Below are 23,480 nucleotides of genomic sequence, written 5' to 3'. Positions count from 1 at the left end.
AGATCTAGACTTTAGTACTAGGAAAAATCTCAGAATAAAATTATAGCTAGAGTTGCAAATGAAATAATTTGGATCAAACGCACTAGGTTGAACTCAGGTCCTTTGGATAACACAGGTTGAACTAGGTCTTCTTTTGTTGATCTCAGGAAAAATAAGATATTAAGTCCTAAATTCCAAATCAAGACTTACACAACTCCCCTGCCTTTTAACAGCCTCTTGTGATTCTACTTTACATGATCTTCTTTTCTTTTCCTGAATCCTGCAGCTTTCTTCTGTCTCACATTCTGAATACTGGGTATTCACTTCCTGGTAGTAAGGGAATACTTACCTTCTTTCTGACTTTCTGGCGAACTTTCAAGTTCTTGCTCTCTATATGATAAGAGATAAGATATTCATGCTCAAAGTGGTCATAAAATATTCTGTCTTTTATTTAGATTTATCTCATCTATTTAAAGGATAAATATTGAAACACAAACTATGCATGTAAAGTTGACATACTCATTTGCAACTATCATATCTTAAATATCAAGCCTATAATCATGACCAAAAAAGTACAATGTAATTCTAATTGGTGTTAAGCCATTACCCCCAAATTTCATATGGTATTAGAATTACACTACAATCTAGAGAGTCTTAGATGTCCACCTTAGATCATGCTTCCAAACCCTGGTTTTATTGACAATAAAGGAAGCTTTTTTCTTTTCTTTTGTAGATATGAGGTAGAGTTAGGACAGACTTAACAATGTATCTGACATTGAATCTAACTAGTAATATGATTCAAGAGAAAACAGTGTCCTTTTAAATTTTTCAAACTTTTGTAGATCTTTCAATGAAAAGTTTCAGTTATCTTTATTTTAATAGATTCCTTTTGAAACCTTGAAGATTCTAATATTTGGCCTGAAAATAATTTGGTTTCATGTTATTGTGAGTGCATTTAAAGTAGCGATGCTCAACAAAGACAGGGCAGGTGACGTTCTGTGCCGCCCTTGCCCTTGGTTAGAGGCTGCAGTGGAGCTGCAGCCAGGAGGGGGCACAATGAGCAGCTTTTCCTGTTAGCCCTTGGAAAAGTGGATGGCGTAATCAGAGAAAAGGTGTGCGGGGTTTCACACAGCACCCAGCACCATTGCATTTCTAACATATGAGTGAAATAGTGGCAAGGAGAAAGAGCCACAGTGTTACATAATGGAAGAAATACGTTTTAATTTTCTTTTCTCATATCTTTTGGGTTTTATGCAGCTTACGTCTTCAAATGGTGCTTAGGTCATAAAATGTCAGAATAGTTTTCGTTTGATTGTAATAAAAATCCATTTTGCTAGATTTGTATAAAAACTTGTTTCTTCAATATTGTGTGCCTGAACTAATATAAAAGTTAGATTGTCATGAGTATGGCTTGTCAGATGTCATTCACATGTGAGAGGTGTAATCAGATCTATACGTCCTGAGGAGATATAAGCTCAAAACGATTGTTAGATATAATGTTTCTTACTTTGGGTAAGACTTTTAGCACACTGGGCAATTAAGTATTTGTGTGCACCAAGTATGTGCTCAACTGCTCATGTAATTTGCATGAATAGCTAGTTGCACACATAAGTACATAATTAATTAGCTGCCTGTGCTATTACTACTGTGGACGTAGAGCTATACAGTTTGGTTTCTTGGGAGTGTTTGTGAGAAATGTTTAGTGCTTGTTAGGTACATGACTAGAGAAAGAATAAACAATAAATATGGCACTTTATACATATAAGTATGATTCATACAAAGTTGTCATCTTCATAAGCCAGTAGCTGCTGTTTTAAAAATACTGTTTGATTGCAAAATGTCTAAGAATCATTTTCAATCAACTTATCTTCTTGCTCACCTGTAAATCCAGACAATGCTGTCATATGCAACTTTAGCTCAGGTATTTAAACCTCAGTAACAGTTTTTAAATACAACTCTGTCATGTGTTGCAACTTGGTCACACACAGTTCTTAGTTTTTACATGTGAACTATTTGTGAAGGAGACTGGAGCCTGAGAGCAGAAGTCGATGCAAGTTCCTTCCTTGCCCTCATCGGGCTTTGGATCAGGCTCATCAAACCCAGCAAGGGACAAGTCACTTGCACAACAGTTACAGAGGTTCTTCCCTATGAATGAATAAACCATTTATAATTGTATTTTCTAAAGTGCACAGTCGCCATAAATGGTATGAGATTTTTTTTTTCTCTGAATTGGGTTCTTTGTACTGAAATGTGTAGTTAGCACAAATATTCATCCTGCTCTGCTGTATAAGCTGAAAGGGCCCAGAGGAGGCTACGAACGTGCAAGTCACACTGACATTTCTCTCCTCAGTCCTTTGCCCTGATGTTGCAACTTCGCTATTTCTCGGCAAAGGCATGAGTGGGGAACATATCTGGCTAATACAAGAAAACTTTAACTCTTTATGAGTGAAAAAATTCATGGCTGAAAATTATGATCTTCTATTAATTGATTTCCCTGTTCCTTTTTTATATTTGTGAGTTTTAGGAGCAGGAACCTCACACAGATGTGAAGCAAGAAAGATGTGTGTAGACTGCTTATTTGTTGAAAACGAACAGTGAGTGCTACAGTACTTAGAAGAGAACTACAATTGCTCTAAGCTTTTCCTCTTCTGGGGTGTAGAGCACTCTGATCTTCATAATGCTGGGTATTGAGAAACTGAATAACAGTCATCTTATTTAAAGTGAAGTGAAAAACATTAGTTGCATCTCTCCTCCCTGACTCTTACCTCGGCAGTATTGCCTTGAAAAGCAATTTTCTTCCAGAGCCACTGACATATTAGTGTCCTTAAAAATTGAGAAGTTTTTTCATTAGTCCTTCAGATTCTGAAAGCAAATCACGATCAATACTCTTTATTTGAATATCTTATACAAGCATTAAAAAAATAAAAGGATGCTCTTACAGTGAGGTTTATATATTTTAAATAAAAATATGAACTTTTCATATGCGTCATTTGTGGTGGAATGCTGCTTTGATCAGAATTAAGCTTCAGAATTAAGGTAGCTGTAATAATCAACATCCCTATGAAAAGGTGCATACTCCTCATACATAATACTTCTATTTTGCTAGCCAGGATCTCCCTACATATTTTATTGCAATGTGTTTCCATCGGTATTTTTCTTCAAAGTCACATTAGAAATAAGTAATAGATAAAATACTTGTACACATGCTTTGGAGTAACAGAAACAAACAAACAAACCCCCCCAAGTAATTGTCTGCTCATGTCAGCAACTCAGCAATTAGGATCACATAAACCCATGTCTTATATATTCCACCCAGAATTGTTTTAAGGTCCTTATATGCATAGAATTTCAAAATATATTATTTGAATATAAAAGTAGATTATGTATTTCCCCTGTGGCTGGCCAAATGTCTTTCCAACAAAGGGTAAAATAAGAAGGCTATTTTTTTGTGTAAAAGAGTGATCTTTTTAGTCATGCTTGATTGCTTTTTCAGGACTGTCTCCATTTATAATGAGATATTCTTGGACTCATTTGAACCAGAAAGTTTAGTAAAATTGTTACAATTTTACATAAATTACCTTGAATTATTTAAACTGTCTCAAACTCAGCATTTTTAAATATGTGTGATACACGTTGGATTTCTTGTTTCACAGAGTGTACATTGCATAAAATGGAAATATATTTAGCACATTTACAAGAAATATTTGTTTTAATCTTTCATACTTGTCAGCACTTCACACTAATTTACTCCTATCTGCTGCTAAGGAGTTACACAGTAAAGGATGCACTTGTTATTCAAATCCCTGTTAATGTTCCATATCATAGTTTGGCAAGAAAGCTCTTACTGTATTGGACTATGATACAGGACAGTTTTAATTATCTGTACTTCTCAAAGAACTTGGCCTAGGACGTCTGTGCTAGAGTGCCGAGAACAATTAAGTGAATTTACTTTTATCAGCAGTTTAAAATGGCATTACAAAATGTGTTCTGTGGTACTGTTTTTAAAAGATCTGATGTGCAATGTAACGTGCACAGCTTGAGAACAAAATATTTTTGTATTGTAATCACAGTGCCCAGATAAAATGGCAAGTATGCAATGCTTTATGTATATTTATTTGTAGTTAAAGATGTGTTTCACATTACCTAAGTTTGTGTTGTACAAGTAGAAAATACATGATCATACTTCCATGCTTAGCTTGAGTCTAATTCTTGCATTACTCTATACTTAATGTTTTCAGTGTATTTCGTAAAATATTTCATTGTAGTATTAAAAGAGCTTACTTAAGCATTTTTGTACTTTACAGGCAAAAAAAAAATCTCTGTCAGTTGTAGATCAAGTAGCAAAATCCTACAGCAATTCTTTTTCAAAGGAACAAATTGATATTCAAAATTTTATTTTACGGTATATTCTTCAGGCTGTATGAGAAGCAGCTTTTTTACTTCTGAACCCACAGCAAAAGCCTGTGTCTCATCTCTCCTGTGATTGTCCATTCTTTTTATAAGATTTATTTTTGCCTGTGGTGCTGAACTGAAAAAGTCACCCAGCTAAAATGTAGTTACTTCATTTCCAAGTAAAAACAATAGTGTTTTCATGTCCATACTTATTATTATTCTGAGAATGTACTAATTTGTTACATCCAAGATGACGGTTAGTTTGGTCCTTGAAAGGGGCACCGTGCCAACTACTGCAGTTAAGTAAAAGGACTTCTTTCATGGGAAGTAGTGGGACAGAAAGTAGCCTGCAGTGCATGTGGGTACGGGGAGGCAGATTGCCAGCAGAGTCATCCTGGTATCAGGCTTTACTGTGTTGGGCTCTGAATGAAGCTAAAACTATGATTTCACTAAATGTCGGCATGGGCAGCCAAATTTTCAAACCACTAGTGCTCTAAGGAGCAACTGATAAATGTTTTATTCCTGTAGGCTACAGTTGATGTTGCACAAGGGTTTTGCATGTGCTCAATGCATTATCATTCTTGGCATTAAGCTTAGATAATTGTCTACTTATATTGAGCCTGTAATAGCAAAATACAAGTGAAGAGGCATGTTTTACAAAGTGAAACTATGAAATAGGTTTAGCTATATTACTATGGATTTTTTTGTTGTTGTTCTATCCTACTAAATTTGAATGAGAATGAAGTATGATTCTATACCTTAATTCTGCTCAAACCAGGGTGGTCTCATAATTTTGTTTTACATGCATGACATTGCTTAAGGTCATTAGTTGTAAATCTTAGTATAAAAAGACTGAAAATATATTCAGTACTTTGTAGTTACCGAATACATATTTAAAAGCCTCTATGAAAAGTCGGGACCTACATGGCAGATTTTCGGTTACTGAATGGTCAATTTAATGATGTAGATTAGCTGTATCTAAACAGTAAATGGAGATAGGCTGTTGTAAGGCTTTGATGAATCTCTCTGATGCATATCCCAGTTGACCAATTTTCTAATTTTAAAGATTAGTATTCTGCTTTTCTATCCTAATATACTCTCTGGCTACATTCTATTTGAAATTTAACTTAGATCAGCTGTAACTTTATTTACTTTTTTGTTGTTGTTTTGCTGTAGCTAGTCTAACAAACACAAATCAAATTTGAATTTGACCTTTTTCTTTTCAGTCACTAATGTAATGGTCTCATTTTTTCCACTTTTTCTGAGTGTTACCTGACTTCTAATTAATTATTTAAATCACTGTTATATATTGAAAAAGAGCCTTCTATATTGCTTTAAATATTTTAAAGAAAAGTAGATTGCATTGACAGATTTTGTTCAGCACAGTTAAATTCAACCATTAAGAGTTTAGCAGCTAAAACTTTAACAGAGAACAGTTACTTTTTGATAACACAGATAATAGCTGTGTGTATTACTGCAATAGCTGTACGTAGAATGGCCAGCTTTATTATATATGTAAGTTCTGTTTATGCAGTATCTGTTGAGAATATGTAAGTAGCTTCGTGTGTAAGCATTAAGAAATATATGTATGTAGTTTATTTAGGAAAGATCCTATTTTGTTTTTATTGTTCATGTTCCTGAAGTAGTTTCTGAAAATGTGTGAATTACTTTTTTTTTTATTTTCAACATGAAGACTGAAGACTACTAATGTCAATTAATTTAATACCCTCTGACACATGCAGTAGGTTATCAGGTGTACTGTTAATTTCATCTTCACAAATGCATGATCTTTAACATACAGAATAATAAAATATTTGTAATACAGCAGTTAACTTGAGCAGTATATCGCTGTGATTTGCAAAACTGCATTGAGCTGCTTTCTTTTCATTTCATTGATGGTGGAACAAACATTTCTTTAATAAGGCTACAGCACATTCTAATTTTGTTGCAAAAGCTTAGATAAGGATCAGGCCCCCTCTGAATCACTGCTTTGACCTATGACATTGAAAGTGCTGAAGCGCTTTGGCAAAAGAAGAGTTAGTCATTCATTATTATGCACAGGACTTTCCAGTTCTAAAGGGGCTCTGTGCTTTCTCTCAGATAGACTTTGTTTGTTGGAAATGAGAACTGTATTTTGGCAGTAAAGGACAAGAACTGAAGCAACTCTGCAGGCAGACTCATTATGACATAATCCTTCATTAATCCTTATTCTCTATTAATAGATCATGACAGAAGTTTTGCTTTGGTTGACCATCTTCACCAGCAAGCTATGAGAAAGCATTAATAGACAAAGGTTCAAACTCATTTTATTTACAGTTTTAAGAAAGTATGTATTATTATCTTGGAGAAGTTAGTATACTAAGTGATCTGTTTTCTTCAAGTGCAATCTAGCTATGTATCTTAGAAATCCGATTTATCTATTGGAAAATGGATTACTTGTATCACTCACTTGGCAGACAAATACACTGTAAAAATTGTTGATTGCAGACTTGCTGCAGGAAAAATATAGGGATGCAAGACTCCATCAGTAGTGGGAGTGGCAGTGAAGAAGTGCAAGGACTGAAGGAAGAGAGCGTTAAGTAGCATGTGAAATGAATGTGGCAAAATATGACCAAGAGAAGGAAAATCTGATCGCTTTTTGTTTCAAAGAAAGATCAGGAGAGAAATGTGGACCATAACTGTGGAGTGTTTTGGAATATGTTTTTGTAACAGTTTAAAAAAATACTGTCATATTATTTATTATAAGAAAAAAAATATAAATCAGGAATAATAAGGTTCATATTTGCCTGATGTAGCAATGTATGGTGTTTGACCATTCTCAAGCTATCATGGATAGGCTGCGGTGAGGAAAAATATGTACATGAAATATTTTTGGTGTATTGTTGACCATTGACTAAGTTGTGCCTGGTTCTTGTTAGAGCTGGATTTACTCGCATTAGGTTTTGCCTGTGCCATAGTCAATAGAAGTTCAAGATAGTTTCCTTATCTGCTGAGATATTCCTGTAAGGTTGCTGATGACAGAGTAGGTTAGTGGGTTTTGTTATACAAATTAGGCTTTGGAACATGTATTAATATTTTCAAGTATAATTTGAATGTAAGCCAAAATGTAATTTCTTAAATAACTCTCTGTATTCTACAAAAACTGTACCGCAGCATTTGTTCATTTGAACTGTGATCCATTTAAACTGCAATGATTGGTGAGGTTTTAGTTGTTTAAGGGGGGAAAATGGCTACTTCCGTTGCCTTCTGTGAAACTAGGCTGATTTACATCCGTTGTGAATTAGATCACTAATTTTATTATATCTTCTTATACTTTTGTATCTCTTTGTTATGATATATTCTCTGTAATATCAGTTTGACTGGGGAAATATGGTGTTAAAATTCCCAGTGTTTTAGAAGCTGAGTGGAGATTTGGTTTTTTTAACATAAAAAGTGTATTGAATCTTTGAGGTGCTGCTGGGATCCAATGCCTAGAGAGACAGGTGAGAAAAAAAAGTAGACGTGAAAATATAATAATTATTAAGACAAAATTTTATTTGCTCTTAGCAGGACAATATTTTATGTCTGAAATTCTCCATGTATTATTCTTTTGTGTAGTTTCTTAACATCCTGACCTTTCTGTTCAGAAAGGTATGAAATATGCATAGATTGTTAAATTTTTCCATCGGAAAGCTTCACAATTCAAATAGAGGAAATAATGCAATGTGGTTTACAATTTATAATTTTTATTGCAATTTAATGAAATACTTTACACAAGCAAAAGCCGTACACTTGCTACATACTACGATAAACTGTTGTCAATTTTTTTTTCCCCCTGCAAGTAACATTTATTAATTCAACTTTTCTGCTGAGAATTAATTTTGGATCTGATTTAGACATAACAGGACTTTTCAGATAAGAGGGTAGAGAAGAAATGGGAAAACATAATTCAGAATTTCTGAACTATTTATATTGTACTATTTTTTTTTTGCACTTCTTTGGGAGATGCACTATAAAACTGACTTCTGTGTGTAGTTTTATTACTCTTGCTACTCTCCACATACGCACATATGAAATGTGGATGGCTTTGACACTAGCTGTAGTTACATAAAGGCCTTTGAGTGTTTAAGTCCTGACTAAAGCTCACTGCTTCAGCACATCTGTTTTTAATAGTTGCTTTCAGAAGAAGAGATTTCTGGTAGCAGGCAGCCCTTTAATCTAGCAGACAAAAAGCATAACAGGATCCAATGGATGGACATTAACATTGGCCAAATTCAGTATGGAAATGAGATACTAATTTTTAACATTGAGAGTAATTAGCCACCAGAGCAACTTACCTAGGAACAGGCTGGAATGTCTGTCATATTAAACTTTACATCTGTTAGGAGTGACATAATCATAGATGATCCTGCTTTTGTCAGGGGAGTTGAGGTTGGACAACAGGAGGGTGAAGAAAGTGTGGAGGCCAGACTAGTACTTAAGGTCTCTGCCAGCCATTGTCTCTCTGAATAAAAAAATATTGTTTCTTCAGGTAACCTGTAATATCCAGAGGATTCCAGGATCCTCTGTGGACTGTCTCTCTGTATAAGAAGTAAAAGGAGAAGCATAAGCCATAGAGGACCTTCTGTATTCTACTTCCAGGAAAAAGGTGACTCTGGTGATAGAGGCAGTAGTTATGGGCACGGTTGTAGGACTGGCAGATAATGTTGGCCACCACCTCAACTGAGATTACAAGAAGCACCAAGAGCACTGACATGTGGCTGATCCTATTCTTTCTAGTAGTAACTACAAAAAAAATAAATAAGTCTGGCAGAGTAAAAAGAGGGGAGAAAAAAAAAAACCCTGTATAGCACAAATTCTCCAGAAAGCTTGCAGTTTGGGTTGAACAGTTATCAGGTTTATGAGAAGGTAGCCACTTTCCCGGACAAGGTATCATCTAAAGGGGACTTCACTTTCAAAGTCTCAGATGGTAGCCAAGACCAGTTTGCATGGCATTTGCATGCCACCTCTAGAAGCAACTAATGTGGGCCCTCCTTATACAGCAGCAGTGGTCATGCAGTTCTCATTTCACCTGCAACCATTGGCATTTTCCCAGGGAATGGAAAATGGACCTCTGGAGGGCCTCCCATTTGAATTGTTGTAGTTGTCTGACTTCAAACAGAATGATGTATTTCATACAATGAAGAGAATATGAGGCAACCTATCTATTCCTTAGAGGCATATACCACGGCATCTGTATTTTAACCAAAATTCCAAACACTTGCTCACAGTCACCATGAATTTTTCAAGTTATCTCAGAAAAGATAGGTCTATAGCCAAAGACAAACTATGCTGAACTCACCACACCTTTATGGTGAGTGAGTACCTATGTATCAATCCTCAACTGCAAACCCCATTACTCCTTCAGTCTTCATAGAGGCCTCTGGCATAAGTCTGTTCTGGTAAGAAGTCCTCTCATTTCCTAGTATTGGAGAAAAAGGAGCTTTCTTATCTGAATCAGGAAAAGAGGGTCTTTTTCCAAGTTCTGAAGAGAACAGAGCATGGAAATGCAGCTTGAATTTAAAGTAATACAGTTTGTTCATTCAGAAGCTATTGAAGATTACAGTTCTGATCTCCAAAAAAAAAAAAAACATTTGGGCTTCAAAATATCTTTTGCTGCCTCTTTGAAGAAGTACCTGATGTTGTAGAAGTTCAGAATTGCTACCAGTTCAAAGTCCTGTACATATTCATAGCAGAACTGTATACTCTGGGAAAAACAGTGTATAAATACATCTGTAAATGGAATACAGTAGATGCTTTTTGCAGGTGTCTGAAATTATTTGATACCACCTCTGCTTGGTTTTGAACTTAATTTGAAAGTAAATATTCAGAAACTAAACCTAATAGCATCACCTAAGAGCCTTGAATTTTGCATTACGTTTCTCAGGACAAATTTAGGGCCTCGTCAGCCCAATTTTGCTATTGATAGCTAATTCAGCTGGAAGGATGACAACTCACAGCTCACATACTCTAATGATCCAACAGGAAGCTCTAATACAATATTGCAGCACTGGTCCATATAGTACTGGTTGAGATTAGTATATACTGTTAAATAGTCTGGTCTTTATCCTGAAATATCCCATGAGGACTTTGCTTTTTATTTTCTTTTTATATCTCTGTGTGTGTGTGTGTATATATATATATATATGTCTATCGTGATGGATGCCTCATTGCTGGCTGGGGAAGTGAATATAGATGACCTTGAGGCTTAATGCTTGTGTGTTCAGAAAAAGAAATGTGAACACATTATAACATTTTGGAGCCCAGGGTGATTTCTAAGGTCTGTAAATCCTTGGTGCAGCAAATCTTAGGAAATCTGGTACATAGCAAGGCTGATACTGCTGGAGCCATGTTTGTATAAGCAAACAAAGCAGCAGAAAACCCTCCCTGAGCAGCCATGAACTCTGGAAACACAATATCAGATACCAGTTTCCATTCTAGAGTACCTGTCCACCCATTCTTTAGAACAGCCAGACAGAAAGATTTAGGGACACTTACCTTATGTGAGTATAAGTGGGAAAACATCACAAACAAGCATTTCAGATTACAGTGACTGCAAACCTGCTACTTCTGCAACTCAAACGTAAACGAAAAGACTGAGGTGGTTTTTTCTTTTCTTTTTTTTTTTTTTTATTTTATATAATGTGAGTTAACAGCTGGACTCAAAATACCTACTCAACCGCTGCCTGTCTTTACTTTTTTATTCTTTGAAAAGCCAGATAACACTTAGCACATCTTATTTTTAATTCTTCATGCCTAAGGTAGTTTTGGTTCCCAGTGGTGCCGTGTGTTTCAGGCAGTCATTCTGAAATGCTGTGTTTTATTCTGAGGTATTAGACACTGTCTGTAAGCTCTGGTTTGAATGTTATATTCAATAAAAAAAGTAACCAAGTGGATTAGCTATTGCTTTGGGATCCTCATATATAATATGTGCATTCAGTAGATCATTCAACTGTGAAAGAGAAGTTTATTATTCTGCAGTAGCTGGAGTTTTTCAAGGTGTAGTGTACATAAAATTCCATAGCATGCCCTCTTGGTTTCAGTTTTGGTTTGGTTTGGGGGTTTGGGTTTTTTGTTTCGTTTGATTTTTTTTTTTTTTTTTTTTTTTTTTTTTAGTTTGGCACATCTGTATCTTCATGATTAGGCTTCTTAGAAAATGCATTGGTAGATGTGACAGTTAGTGCTGTTAATTACCATAAAAAGCATCACTTTCCAAATGTAACTCTTCTGTAATGTCTTTATACAGTTCCTTTTTGGCTTGGCTCTTCTGCCTGTAGCTATACGTGGAATTATAGCCATATAAATATAGTAGAGAACCAAATTATACATATAATTTCTGAGCTAACCACCTATATATACATGACTGGGCAGCTGATTAGTGAGCTAGTAGTTAATAGTCTGATGGCAGAAAACAGAGTTTCATGTATAGGAAGGAACATTTTTTGGCACTAGAAGGAGTGATACTGAATCATTTTTAGGCTCTGGGGCTGTGCAAGTGATCCAGCACATGGAATATGGTGAATCTAGGTATTCAAAAGGAAAGTGAATGGAAATTGCTATTTTTCATGACAGGAGAATGAGTTTGTTATGATGCCAAGTGAAAAAAAAACAAATATGTGTAGATTTGTTCTAAAGATCTGTCAATAGCATTGAAATTTCTGGTGTTTCTGGGATGAATTTCAGATTCTGAAAGGAAACAGACAGAAAAACAGAATAGAACAAAAGTAATTGAAAACATGTGGTCCTAGGTCTTGTGCACAGATTTAATTAAGATCTCTACCTTCTAGTGCCTTTGCCAAGTGATTTTTCTAAACCTTAGGCAAAATAGGTTGGCTAGTCTACATTTGGAGGCACAGGCATTAGTTTTCATGGTACAGAGGGAATCCCTTTGTTCAGAACTATGTTACTTCAAACGAGTATTTCATTAGGGTGAATATTTATGTAAATTTTGGATATGCTCTGTGTACTGGAAAAACTCTTCTCGAAAATATGCGGCGCATCAGTAATGAGTTGTTGTTGATTTTTTTTCCCACTGCCTTGTACCATTCTTAGAGATGTAAAGCAACACATCTTATGTTTCCTCCCCTTTTTGCACACAGAATAGAAATTACAGCTACAGCTTAGCTTGTTTTGCCCATGGATCAATGCCAGAAAGCAGTTTTGAAGGTGTTTTAAAATGAAGACATCTGGCAGCTGGCATACTTACAATTCATTTGCCAAAGACAAGTTGCATGCTGTTGGAATTTTCAATTGAAGGTCACGCACCAGGTAAAAATCAGTCAGGTGGAGCTCATGTGTGGTGAACCCACACACTTGAAGAATTGTTGGCTCAGAGATGTGTGGGTGGGCTAAACTGTGAAGTATGTTTGTCTAATTTTTCCTCTTTAAAAATGTAAAACTCAAAGCTAAAAAGAGGTCAGTAAAACTGACAAGAAATCAGAAGGCTATGATACTTCCATGGAACCACTATTAATTAGCTTGTGTAGAGTGTGCCAAAAAAAAAAAAAAAAAAGATTAATAACAGAATCTGACATAATGTTGGACAAACACTCTGCTGTCAACTGAGTGGTCACACACTTTTTACTCTCATTTTTTTTCAGTAAGAAATAGCCTAGAGGATTATTTGTACACAGCTTTCTACTGACAGTGAATTAGTAACAGTGTGTCATTGTGCATTCAGTTATTCAGTGACAGCTCTGAGACTAAGCTGTTTACATTAATTGATGTTTAATGGTGTTAAAGCAGTATGTTTTACCATTATAAACTTTCTCTCCATCAGTATGGTTGCTTACTAAGATAGTAATATTTCTAAATCAAGGGATCTGCATCCAGAATGGCTTTACATATGTTTACATGGAAAATGCATGTCCTCTCTGTGTGACGTGGGGAAATGTTGAGTTTTACTGCTGTAAAAATAAAAGCACAAAGCCTGAATTCTTCTCTCATTTAAGCATGTTTTACATAGAAGAAGCTTATTTTGCTTTAAGAGATATACTTATGACTTCAATTGATGTAAAAAAAAGAGGAAAATTAGGACTAGGATACATGTACGCTGCAACCTTTGAAAGTATAAATGGACCAGATTTTTCTGTGTTTTGGTAGATGAAAGTTTTGATGTGGCATTTTAGAAAGTTTTGCATTCAGAACTTTGTTAGATATACATAAGCCTATAAATGACCTAATTCCTTGTAAAAGCAGTTTGGGCAATACTGAGTTTGCTGATGTATGAGAATAAGAAAAAATATCTTCCCTACTGTCTCTGAGAAGGGAAGTTCATGAATTAACTGAGCAGCATTATTCCCTTCGTAAGGTCAATACTGCTCCTCATCAAGCAGTGGAGAGTGTTGGTGGTTTCTTCTGCTTTGCAAGTACATAAAAAGTTACTTTGTCATGTTTTACCCAAAGCTCTTTGGCAGAGGCACGTGAGATACCAACTGTTCCCTATAGGTCTTTCTTCAAAAGCCTAGCCCCTAAACTTTCAGGCTGGTTGAAAAGATAACTTTATTGTTCACTCTACGACCTTTCTGCACATCTCAAGGAGTGGGAGAAACGAGGGATGCCTGATAATGGTATGCAGTGCAGGAACATTGACTTTTCTGTTTTTAAGGGAGTTGCTTGCAACTGTTTGATTGCACTGCATGACTAAAATGCTGGAGGATTCATTGGAGCCAGAAGTCCCCAAATCCTACTAGAATGTTAAGCTATGGCAAAAAAAAATTGCAGGGTAAATGCATCTCTTTACTCTCCATTGACAACAAATTGCTTAAAATTATATGAAAAACATGGACGTTTATTTAAAAGCTCTAAAAGCTGGTTTCTTACTAGGTAAAACTCATAGCCCTTCTCTTTCTTCCTTCTGACACTCAGATTTTGGACAGCTTGACTTTACAACAGTCCCTATGAATTCCCCTGTTACATCCTTGTGGGGCTTGCAGGTCAACAGTAGCATAATGTGGCTGAAGCCTTGAGCATTACTGTAAAAAAAATAATTGATAATTGCTAATTTGAATTATTTTGAATCAAAGACTTTAACTGGTGTCACAATTACGTGTATGAAAAAAAAACGTAAAACTGTTTCATTTCTTGAGAGGTACTAAGTAAATTGTGTAAATGTATCATAATGTAAAACACTGGATAAACTTTTTTACTTTATGTAAGAGGGAATGCAGAGTCTGAAGATGAAATATGAAACTGCTTTGAGATGAGGATCTAGAGAAAATGCTGATGATTTGTCACAACTGTTCATCATTGCACTAAACCTGTTTTGTTTTCCTGCTCAAATTCCTGACAGATAATGGCAATCTGACATTCTTACTGTTTTCGTTTTACTGCAAAAAAGATCTACAGATAAGGGGCTGAAACCAAGTAGTGTTATTACATTGCAAGGCTCTTAGTCTCTTAAGATTGATTTCTTGAGTAACTGTTTCTACTGCAGTCATGTGAATATTTTAAAGTTGCTCTTGCTTAATGTGAAATTCCATTACTGATTGAAAGGAGCCCATGGTTACCCTGTGTAACTATCTCCAGGCATATGCAATAGTGTACTTTGCCCCTATAGGTGAGCCAGGAGGAATTATAAATATTGTGTGGGACATCTTGAAAGTAATGCACCTAAGGAAGTGTTCTGATTTGATTCTAAATAAAAGATTTTATTTTTTTTTAGTTCACCTTAGACTGTCAGGTGGCTCTGGGAATGAAAAGTTATTTTTTCTTAATTTTTATGTACAGTGTGATGCTTGCCAGCCTTATGCTTGAATGTGGCAAGACATGCATAGCTTTTCAACTCAGATTCTCTACTACACGGCTTTGTATTTTATCCTGGAACCCTGAGCCTATTGCAATAGGATACAATTGAGGTCTGGGAGAATTCTACAGATTTTACAACAGCACTCCAATGAGCTTCAGCTATAGCTACTTGAGCCTTGCTTTTGCTTTAGAACAGACTTGTTACTCTACGTGATCATGTCTCAGGTCTGTTATAGTTGTGTCTTTCTTCATTGTTTCTCATGGGAGCCAAGATTCCCTAAGCTACTCTGCTACTAGATCTTGGGTTTGCTGACAAATTGTCAACATGAAAACTCTTGATTCTGAGGATCACTTCACCTTGGGTGCCAGTAGATCCAAAGTTAAACCTCCCAGAGTATCTTTAAAAACTCTGTGTAGTGGAGATTCTACTTCAAGTGGACTATCCATAAGGAGTGATTTCATTAATGATTTATGAAGCCTTAGTGATGAGGATACTGCCCTCGTGTCTGTGTTCTGATTATGCTGAAAGGTTAGCTGTAAATTCAGTGTTTTTACTGAAGCCTTTCCTTGGCATAATGATGTATTTGGTTTGGTTATTGTTTCTGTTAATTCTAATGCCCCCTGCTGCTGCGGAAATGGCGTGTGCTTCATAAATGGAATTACAAATATGTTAAAGGATACAAATTCTAGTCTTTTAAGAATACAAGTGGGTATTTGGGAAGTAAGAAGTAATGCTATATTAGAATGCAATAACATCATCTGGACGAAGTAAATCCAAACGCATACTGTGAAAACACAGTAAGAAATTACTACAACCACATAACTACTGTGGGAACGTATATCAGCATATGCATATATGAACTGCTTTTTACACACCTCTGGTGATATAGAACAGTATAGAAGGATTGATGTAAATAAATTTTAGGAAAAGATAAAGGATTATCACTGGAAAAGAGACTAATGCTACAGGTGAAAACTGCAGAACTTTGAGATACTTTTCCTATTTTTGTTTATTAATTGATTTACTTTGTCTAAATACCTCCCCCCCACACTTTTTTTTTTCCCCCTACTTTGAGACAAAACCCATTCAGCTTTGGTAAAACTGTGCTACGTTAATGGGAATGAAAAGTTGAAGTTACAGAATTGATGGGTGACGCAAGATTTTATGCAGGGAACTTTTAGTTACAGAATTTACTCTTCTGAATTTAATAACCTGGACAATTTCATATGTATTGAAGACTGCTTGACAAACAAAAAGATTACTAGTAGACATTATCCGAAGGACACAGGGAGTTACAGACTAAAGACTCTTTGAATTAGATTGAATTTGCTTAAAGACCCTGAAGAAGTACTTCAGTGTTGTTTGAAGATGAGGTAAAATTCAGTAGCGTTGTGAAAGAAAATTAAGACTGTAGGTAGAATGAACCATTAAGAAAGCACTATGCAGATATGCTGTATATCTAAATAAAACTCAAGAAGAATGAAATTTTGCTGAAAAAAATGATAATTTAAGTATAGTGAGGAAAGTGATTTATTAATGAATATTCATTGGGAGAGAGAATCTTGGAAATGAAACCAGAGAAAATTACACTTGGATAGCAAAGAAACATAATGGTCAGTGATAATTATTAGATAATGTACTTCAGTAGTCATACAGAGTGGTCCTCAGAAGAAAGCCCTTTGACATAGTATGTAAGGCTGTACCATATAAAACTCTCAAAAATATAAAGAAGTAACCCATCTATTTCTTTTATATCTTTTCTAACTTACCTATATTTTAATCTATTTGAACATAGATTCCTTTATTCTTGTATCTAATTTGTATTTCTCTATGAACTGCATTACTTGAAGTGAGCTTGTCTTACTCTAGTCTTCATCGTAGATGTTCAATTGCATGAGCTTCTCTTCTTCTCATAAGGTGTAGAGAGAGGAACCCCCCTACCCAATGATTAATCTATTACTGACGTAAGGACTCTAGGAGGGAGTCCTTATGTGTATAAAAAATGCTAACTTTGTAACTCTTTGTAATTTAGTGTATGGATTTCAAACATTTTATTTCTTTCTGTTTAATTTTTTTTTATTAGAGTCTGTCTCTCAGTTCCATTCAAATAGAAACTAATATGTGTACTATATGCACAATGGATGGCTTAAAACAGAATTCATATTCACTTACAGTAGGAATCAAGTAAAGACTTGGTTTTTTCCTAACTGTAAATTATTTTACATTGACAACATGCTAGCTGCAAGCTGAGTAGTGAAATATATGGGAGTAAAATCTGGACTTTGGTGAAGGGTATTAAACTGTGCTGACATTTAGTAGTTCACATGCTTTGTCATTAACATATGCTTTCTTTTTGGCAATAAAATGTGACCAGGAGAAAGAATTTCTCTCTAATACAACTGTTCTCTTTCAAAGAGGTGGAGGGAGTGTTCTTTCCCACATCCAAATGGCCACCACATGGCATGGCGTAAATGACAGCCATAAAATATGGGCTGCCTACTTGCCTGAAAACAGGTACTGACGTAAAACCTACATCGGATACAGGAGACTGTGGAGGAATTTAGACTTCAGTTGTGGAAGCACCCAATTAAGTGCTAAGAAACCTCTGAAAACCAAAGTTGCCTAATTTATGGAACTTAGTTATGTGTTTCTTTGCACAATATGTATTTTTAAAATTATATAAATTCATTAATAAGAATCATTTTCCGTAACATCCTCCAATCTCTTGCAATCCTATGAAATATCAGTTCAATTCCTTCAGTTGCCTGTCTGTTTGTAAATAGACTTCACTGAGCCTGATAATGTCAGAGTGTTTATACCTTAACAGGTCTCTAAATGATACTTTGTTTTCTTATGAGTCGCTCCAATGGGTCACTTAGGACAACTCCAGGGAATAGGTATTTTCAGCTGCCAGTGAGGTCGGCAGAAGCTGAGGCACTCCAGCGTTATTAGCCGTGCCCTCCTGGACCGAGCCTGTTGGCACCTTCAGCTTAACAGAGATTCTGAGTGGCTTGTCAATTTGGCACCAAATTCCACTTTCACATTCAACGCCTTAATCATATATAAAAAAACTTCAGGTACATACCTGAGGACACCAGCTGGCTCTGTGTGATTAATGCAAGTATCTTATTCTCAGAATCTATTTGAAAATTTTCATAACCAGTACCAGAAAGTTTGGATAACTGTATACTCTGCAGTATCTTTACCACAGAAATTTTCTGTTGCAAGCTGCCATGCTCAAGTATGCATTTCTTTTATGAATGAAGGTCTTTTGTGCATCAAGATTAAAATCCTCTGCCTCTCTGCTATGAAGGGAGGGGAAAAAAAAAATCTCTTTGAGAGTGCAGTTCATGTAAACCATTTCTTTAAAAACAGAGCCCTTAAATAGCTCCTAGTACATTTCTGTGTATGACACATAAATGTCCACTAATTGCATGAAGGGAGAACTGAGATTCCAATAGCGAATTCTGTAAAAAGTAGATATACAAAGAAAAGTGGAAGCATCTGTTTAATATATACGACATTAGAATTTAATTTTACCTCTGTGATGCTTTTGTGTAGCTGCAGTGTTACAGAGGAGCACATAAGCATAGTAGTGCAGTGTCAGCAGGTGCATGCCACCAAATTACTGCTTTTAATTTGCATATTCATCTGCTAAGAAGCATGTCATTATCATATCAAAGGGATACTAAGCAACATCTAGCTTCGAGAGATGTGGCATAGTTTCAATACGAGCAATTAATGCAAGATGAGGACTCTCTTTTTGTCATGTCTCCTAGGGCTAGCTGTAATCGGGCTTATTATTGGATACCAATAAGACTGAGGTACCAGTTGGCAGAGAATGAGAGAAGTACAGAAAAGCAGAGCTGTATGAGGCGTCTTAACTATACACTTGATAGCAAACCAATTCTCTGGTCACTTTTTAAAAACAAAAGCTGCCACTATCTGCTGAATAAGTCTGATCAAAGATAAACATTGTATGTAGCTTATCTTTAAAGGGATATTGAAAAGAAAAAGTTAAACCAAAATTTGGTATATTTTCCATGAAATGAATAACTACAACTGACTAATGAAATGTAGAATCGAGGCTCTTGGAATTCTGTGCTTTTAGATTTATAAGTCAGATTTTATTTCAAAGATCTTTGTTGCAATAGGTCACTTTTCCATGAGACAAAGGAGATAGATGCAGATCATACATTCAAGAAGGATGGCAGGTCTCGTGTCACTGTTTTGTGTGAGACATTGTGCTTTATCAGTTCGCACAAATAATAGCAGGAAAGTAGATGGAGTCTTAAATCCTGAACAAATTATTAGTATTCAAAAATAGTTTCCTGTGCATAAAGATCACTTTCTCTACTGGACTGCTTTGATAAAATATGCCAGGAAAAAAAAAATGACTCTCAAAGGAATGAAAATATGTACCTTAGGATATCTTGGGTCAGTCTAAGGCCTACTGTGTTCAGCATGCTGTGTCCAATATGTAGGGAGAAATAGAGCAGCAAGGCAACCATACAAGGATATTTCTGTCAGCGTATCCTCTGAGCTTCCACTGGTTTGCAGGGTCCTCCTAAGGCTGAGTTGACATCAGTGTTCAGCAGCTGTGGGTAAACTCTGGGAAACAGTTTATACTCTGGTAAAGACAAATGGATCCTAGAATATGATTACTGGAAGATTCCTCAGAGTAGAAGAGTTCTCATACTGGTATTTCAGACGGGCAACTTCAGCCACGAGCTGGATAATAACATTTCTGATTTTGTTCAAGAACGTTTCTGCCATCATTTATGTCATGCAGTTCAGCTCTTTTGAGGAACCTAAGCTCCAGAGCTGTAAAAATGTGGTCAGGTTTCATCTCCGCTGTCAGAGAATTAGATCCATAAATGCAGAGAGTTTGAGTTTTAGTTTTGCCCATGTACAGAGAAACCTGAACTACGTTGACCAACTTCACTTTTTCAGGGAGAGAGAAACTTTTCCCCTTTCTGTCACTGGGCTATCATCTTCTGATACATACTAGTTGTATAGGAAGTCCTTCTTTGCATCTTTTAGTACTTTTAACTCCATGCTTGCCACTGAGATAGATGAATTTGCATAGATTATTTCCAATCATTTCAGTAAAACTAGGATTTTACCCTCTTTAGGCACCATTGAATTGGATTCATGGCAGTTGCTGCCCCAGTCTCATGATAATAATCAGTTGTTAGTGGCAGTTAGTCATTATATTGTGGGAATGAGAAAGCAGCTGTAATGTTTAAATATCATGATTATAAGGTTAGTAGTAGTCTTTCATGATTTATGCAATTATGTATAGGTACAATGGCATGTGCTTCATGTCAGCAATATGAATACAGATAAACAAAAAGATGTGCCATGTACAGGATATAGTGGCTTTTGTTAGCTTTTCTAAACAACTTTCTTTGTATTTCATAGCAGGTGTTAATAGTCAGCATTTTACAAAATATCTTGGTCCACTTAGTGGAAGATAATTTTGTAGTCCTTAATGTCTCACTAGATTAACTGGATAATCTTAACATTGGTGTTTCCCTACATCTTGAACACTTGGGAACTGGCTGTTAAAAGTTTTCTGTCTGTCATATCTATAGTAGTGGTTGTCACATTATGATTCATGTAGTAGTTGACAATAGGAAATTAAAGGAACTTAAAATTTGTAATAATAACCTCTGTGATATTTTGTCTGCTGTTTCAGTGTGTTTCAATGGTTTCAAAATCTCATAGGCAAAGCTAGAACAGAACTTTCTAAAATATTTACAGTTTTATCATTTACCTTTATAGTGGGGAAAAGTAAAAACTAAAGATTTAGGTATCTTGAAATAATTGTAGTAATTCAACCTAAAATTACAAAAGGACAAAGAAAATCCAGATGTAGTTTAGTGGTCTGTACTTCACTGGAGTTCAGGAAGGACATATCTTGCTTTCTTTTTACAAAAAAAAATAAAAAAGGGAACTCTGGGAAAAAAAAAAAAACAAAAAACAAATAAAACTTCAGTTTCTCCCAACTATCTTATCCAACATCAGTTAGGGTATAAAGCCAAGCTAAAGGAATATTCAAGGTGTCTGTTCATCTTCTCACAGATGGATAGCTACCAACAGAGAAATAACCTTGCAAAAAATTTTATAGAACTAAAGTTGCCATTGCCATCAATTGTGACTTTGAAATAAATATTGATGCTTTATAGTGAGGGGTGGAAGAGATATTTGAAGTTATTTCAGTATGTATTTTTCCCAAAGAAAAGTTAGTATTTATTAGAAATCCCGATTGTCTGTTTTTTTCAGCAAATTATGAAAAAGCTTTTTTAAATGAAAAATTATTGTTGCCCTCATGAAAATATATGGGCTTCTCACCAAGGGCTAAACTTTTATCAAGCTTTTAGAGATGTGAATCATATACTATAGTCTTAATCTAGCTGTTTTCATTCTGTACAAACTTTTTTGTAATAGAAGGAAATTGTATTGCTGGAAACACCACATAATTTCATTTTATAATTGAAATTTGCAGCCACAATTGTCATTTTGGAGAACGATAGCTTAATAATACACTGTATTGTTACTCTTCAGGATTTACAGTTAAGGATTTATAAAGTGATGTTGAGTGCTTCATTTTCCTTGCAGCCTCAGTTTCCTCATCTGTAAAATGACGTTATTATATTCTCCAATTCTGTGAAGTGTTATGAACTGTTACTATTTAGTATAATAATAAATCACAAAAATTTGAGAAGTTACTACATTTTACTTGACATAAACTATATGGAAATTAGGCAACTATAACTGATATTTTGTCTTCAAGAGCTGACTCAAGAATGGACTTTACATTTTCTGAAATTATCCTTTTTGGTAGCACTAAAAGAAGGATATTGAAGTAGTTAGAAAAAAAAAAATTTGAGAGATTATTGCTTATTTACTTTCTTGGAGTTTAATGCAGTAGAAACCAGTATGTGGTAAATTTTTACAAGGTAAAATGGAGATAGTGAAGAACAACAAAAATATTGGGGGTTTTCCTTGATATATTACAGTATATAATTTTAAATTCTGCTTATCATTTGGCATACTCTTGTCTATGATGATAAACCTCACTTTATAGCACAGGTAAATAACAACTCTGTGTACTCAAACTCTCAAGATTTTCACTGTGTAAAGGTAAAAAATATCCAGAGTATTACAGAGCAAAACTAGACAATCTCTTTCAGTCTCCTACACTGAGCTGTGTTTGCATACATACTTCCAGTGTCGCCTCTCAGGTCACTCTTTTAGTGGATGTAGAGAAACTGATTTAGGTAAGATAAACATTATTAATTAGATGATACATTAGCCATATTTTCACATTTAGCAGTTGGATGTGTATCTTGCTATTTCTAATGTCACTGTTGTAAACAATATTACACATTAATTTCATTCCTGAAATTAAATGGAGCATTTATATGGGTCATTCCTTTAGCAGCATTTCTCTCCAAGACTGAGGGTATGGTGCAAAATATATGTTTAATTTTATTATAGTGTGTTTTTACTGAAATGTAAGTACAATATCAAAGTACAGTTAAAGGCAGTCAGCTGTGGTGCAGGCGGTATCGTGGTGTCATCCATCCTGTTTGCTGAGGAAGAGTAATAGATGATGAAATGCAGCTATGAACTGTAATAGATTATTTGTGCACATTTTTTGGGATGCATACTGTGGTAGAGAGACTAAATTGAAGTAGCTAAATTCAGTTTTCCAAAGAAATTTTAGACTGGGAGTTGGAAGAGGAGAGCCCTGAGTTAAAAGGCCAGAGCCCTATCTGGTGCAGTAACCCCTGAGGATATACAGTAAAATTTATCTAGCTCTGTTACTGCAGCAAACGTTCACTGGTCATGGAGCATTTTCCTTACAATCCCAGATCAATGTGTCTCTCTGGTGTCAGTAACAGGGTCTTATTGTTCGGACTGATGGTTGACTACAGGTTGTGCTTACATGCGGCTTTCTGCTCTCTTAAGGTCCAGTCTTGCCTGGCAGTGAGTACCCTCAGCTCCCTTTGATGGTTTTAGTGGGAGCTGGAGGACCTCACAGGAGGGTGCTTGATGCCTTGCAAGATCACACACTGATAATTGAATCAGGCAAGACAGTGGTACAAGAAAATTGTTTTCTTTCCAATTTTACTTTGCTAAAGTCAGTGAGACTTTCCATAGCGTGTTTCTAAGTGCCCAGGGCCAGCTCCAAGAAGATATGCTTGCAGTTCCCGTGTGCTTCATTAGGAACCGAGGCCCTCAGCCTGTCACTGGATTGGACCCTCTTTATTTTACTTCATTATTTCTTCCCATGAGCAAAACTAATATTTCTCTCCAAATCTACTGAAGCAAG

The 23,480-nt window shown here is 35.5% G+C and overlaps 1 protein-coding gene across 3 annotated transcripts in view; it reads left to right on the top strand.

Annotated features, from left to right (window-relative positions):
- The window catches only part of LOC147599726 (uncharacterized), a 249,732-nt gene that overhangs the window by 110,338 nt on the left and 115,914 nt on the right, over positions 1–23,480 (top strand). The gene's annotated exons all lie outside the window — the stretch shown is intronic.

The sequence above is a fragment of the Chlamydotis macqueenii genome, chromosome 9 (assembly GCF_036417535.1).
Source record: "Chlamydotis macqueenii isolate bChlMac1 chromosome 9, bChlMac1.mat, whole genome shotgun sequence".
Classification (NCBI taxonomy): domain Eukaryota; kingdom Metazoa; phylum Chordata; class Aves; order Otidiformes; family Otididae; genus Chlamydotis; species Chlamydotis macqueenii.
The sequence above is the reverse complement of the archived record's forward strand: the minus strand, read 5'-3'. Positions and strand labels throughout refer to the sequence as shown.